General features: G+C 29.8%; 1 long non-coding RNA gene across 1 annotated transcript in view; it reads right to left on the bottom strand.

Annotated features, from left to right (window-relative positions):
* Positions 1-708: 708 nt before the first annotated feature.
* The window catches only part of LOC127143098 (uncharacterized), a 9,792-nt gene continuing 6,118 nt past the window's right edge, over positions 709-4,382 (bottom strand). The window contains exon 3 of the long non-coding RNA XR_007814289.1: positions 709-1,044. This is a non-coding gene — a long non-coding RNA (uncharacterized LOC127143098). The remainder of the gene's footprint in view (positions 1,045-4,382) is intronic.

Below are 4,382 nucleotides of genomic sequence, written 5' to 3'. Positions count from 1 at the left end.
GTTGGATTAGTTCTGATTAGTCCACTCTCTGGTTTCTTTGTAGATTTAGTGTCTTTTACTTCTCTATCTGTTGAAGTTCAATACCCAGAAACTCTCCATGCTTTTATTTTAATGTGTTAAGTCACACCTTTATATTAACATGTTTTTCTCCACAGGATTCAAACTTGAACCATTAAACCACACACAGAAGAGACAGATGTGAGGACATTTCCAGAAGGTCAGTGTTAGTTACTTCTTGTCACTTTGACACAAACCTCTTGTCTGGAATAAATAGCAACAAATTAAAACTGCGTAGCTTATTAGTTTTAATTAATATTCATCAGTTTTTCAACAATGTAGCTGCAAATAATTTAACAAGAAGTCTAACAATCTATAACACCTTAGTTTAGAACAGACTAGAAACCCTTTAAATAAACAGGTTAAAAAAATGAGTATAAAACCTTAAATGTGTAAAAATAAATATAAGAACACTTCTTAAACCTTAAAGGAATAGGTCTAAAAAGTAAGGATAAAACATTTTAAAAACAATTTAGATAAACTTAAAACCTTAGAATATTAAACCTTTTTATAACATATATAAAAACTTTAAAAGTAGGTTTAATAATTAAGCATGAAACCTGTACAAAATGATGATGAATGATTTTGTTGTTTTTAGAACCTTAAAAAATGTTTAAGTATCAAAACCTTAAACATGACATTTCCCTTAACATAAAATGCAAGTCAAAAGTGTAGAAGACAGTTTTAATCATTTTATTCCAGACAACATATAACCACAAGGAAACACTTGTTAGAGTTGGTTATGAGCACATTTTCCAAACATGTCTACTAAGCATCTTTGTGATGCAATTATTAAGTAATTGTATTATAAGTTCTCACACGTGTGTAATAAAGACATATTAGGCTTTGGAAAATGTCCTCAAGTACATTAATCCTAACCAGCACTAACAAAGGTTAGACAGTTGAGAACCTTTATCTAAGTAACAGCTTGTAACACTTGTTTTCTTTCATCCACTGCAGGTCTTCAGCTGCTGTCGTCTCCTCCTCCTGCAGAGACAAGAACACGTCTTAATCACAGAAACTGATCAGTAAATCTAAATATTTTTTGATATTTTTATGCCTTACTATATTTTTCACATATCTGACACCATGATATCATTTAAAGGAGCCATCTTATGTTGTTTTCCCACAGACACTTCTACAATGTTTTTGTGGATTAGATTAGATTTTCATTTTGCTATTACTGTGTACATACTCATGTTTATAAAATGCCCTTTTCCGTTTTTACTGTTCCAACACTGAATTTCCCCACTGTGGGACTGATAACTGATTATCTTAAATAAATATTTCTGAACACTAAATATTTTTGCCTGTCTGAATATTTTTAGCCTCAATTATACATTTATACATACATAATGGCAATCTACAAATAGAGAATACTTAATTACAAGAAATTACAAGATCTCTTTTAATATTGTAATATACTATGACATTTTTTGACCGTTTTTGATGCCATACTATACTATGACATTTTTTGACCGTTTTGATGCCATACTATACTATGACATTTTTTGGTGATTTTTCACGCCATACTATACTATGACATTTTTTGGTGATTTTTGACGCCATACTATACTATGACATTTTTTGGTGATTTTTGACGCCATACTATACTATGACATTTTTTGACCGTTTTTGATGCCATACTACACTATGACATTTTTTGACTGTTTTTGACGCCATACTATACTATGACATTTTTTGGTGATTTTGACGCCATACTATACTATGACATTTTTTGTTGATTTTTGACGCCATACTATACTATGACATTTTTTGACCGTTTTTGATGCCATACTACACTATGACATTTTTTGACTGTTTTTGATGCCATACTATACTATGACATTTTTTGGTGATTTTTGATGCCATACTATACTATGACATTTTTTGACGTTTTTGATGCCATACTATACTATGACATTTTTGGTGATTTTTGACGCCATACTATACTATGACATTTTTGATGTTTTGATGCCATACTATACTATGACATTTTTTTGATTTTTGACGATATATACTATGACATGACTTTTTGCATACTATACTATGACATTTTTTGACGTTTTTGATGATACTATACTTGACATTTTTTGGTGATTTTTCACAGCCATACTATACTATGACATTTTTGTTGATTTTTCATGCCATACTATACTATGACATTTTTGACCGTTTTTGATGCCATACTATACTATGACATTTTTTGGTGATTTTTGATGCCATACTATACTATGACATTTTTTGACGTTTTTGATGCCATACTATACTATGACATTTTTTGTTGAATTTTTGATGCCATACTATACTATGACATTTTTTGACCGTTTTTGATGCCATACTATACTATGACATTTTTTGGTGATTTTTCGACTGCCATACTATACTATGACATTTTTTTGACCGTTTTTGATGCCATACTATACTATGACATTTTTTGACGTTTTTGATGCCATACTATACTATGACATTTTTTGGTGATTTTTGACGCCATACTATACTATGACATTTTTTGGTGATTTTTGACGCCATACTATACTATGACATTTTTTGGTGATTTTTGACGCCATACTATACTATGACATTTTTTGACCGTTTTTGATGCCATACTATACATATGACATTTTTTGACTGTTTTTGACGCCATACTATACTATGACATTTTTTGACCGTTTTTGATGCCATACTATACTATGACATTTTTTTGGTGATTTTTGACGCCATACTATACTATGACATTTTTTGTTGATTTTTGACGCCATACTATACTATGACATTTTTTGACCTGTTTTTGATGCCATACTACACTATGACATTTTTGACTGTTTTTGATGCCATACTATACTATGACATTTTTTGACCGTTTTTGATGCCATACTATACTATGACATTTTGTTGTTGATTTTTGATGCCATACTATACTATGACATTTTTTGACTGTTTTTGATGCCATACTATACTATGACATTTTTGGTCATTTTTGACGCCATACTATACTATGACATTTTTTGGTGATTTTTGACGCCATACTATACTATGACATTTTTTGTCTGATTTTTTGATCGCCATACTATACTATGACATTTTTTGACTGTTTTTTGATGCCATACTATACTATGACATTTTTTGGTGATTTTCATGCCATACTATACTTATGACATTTTTTGACGTTTTTGACATTACTTTGACATTTTTGGTGATTTTTCATACTATACTATGACATTTTTTTGATTTTTGCCATACTATACTATGACATTTTTTGACCGTTTTTGACCATACTATACTATGACATTTTTTGATTTTGATGCCATACTATACTATGACATTTTTTGACCGTTTGATGCCATACTATACTATGACATTTTTTGTTGATTTTTGATGCCATACTATACTATGACATTTTTTGACCGTTTTGATGCCAATACTATACTAATGACTATTTTTTGGTGATTTTGACGCCATACTATACTATGACATTTTTTGGTGATTTTATACTATGACATTTTTTGATTTTTGATGCCATACTATACTATGATGCGATTTTTTGACCCCATACTATGACATTTTTTGAATGCCATACTATACTATGACATTTTTTGGTGATTTTGACGCCATACTATACTATGACATTTTTTGGTGATTTTTTGACGCCATACTATACTATGACATTTTTGGTGATTTTTGACGCCATACTATACTATGACATTTTTTGATTTTTTGATTGACATTTTTTTTTTGACGCCATACTATACTATGACATTTTTTTTTTGCCGATTTTTTTGAGACCATACTATACTATGACATTTTTTGTTGATTTTTGACCCATACTATACTATGACATTTTTTGACCCCATACTATACTATGACATTTGATTTTTGATGCGACATTTTTTGATTTTTGATGCCATACTATACTATGACATTTTTTGGTTTTTGATGCCATACTATACTATGACATTTTTGGTGATTTTGACGCCATACTATACTATGACATTTTTTGATTTTTGATGCCATACTATACTATGACATTTTTTGACTTTTTTGATGCCATACTATACTATGACATTTTTGGTGATTTTTGAGCCATACTATACTATGACATTTTTTGACTGTTTTTGATTATACTCAATGATGACATTTTTGTTGATTTTGATGCCATACTATACTATGACATTTTTTGACTTTTTGATTACTATGACCCCATACTATACTATGACATTTTTTGACCGTTTTTGATGCCATACTATACTATGACATTTTTGGTGATTTTTGACGCCATACTATACTATGACATTTTTTGCCATACTATACTATGACATTTTTTG

This window comes from Lates calcarifer, linkage group LG12 (genome assembly GCF_001640805.2).
Source record: "Lates calcarifer isolate ASB-BC8 linkage group LG12, TLL_Latcal_v3, whole genome shotgun sequence".
Taxonomy (NCBI): Eukaryota; Metazoa; Chordata; class Actinopteri; family Centropomidae; genus Lates; species Lates calcarifer.
This window is presented reverse-complemented; position numbering and strand designations above follow the sequence as displayed.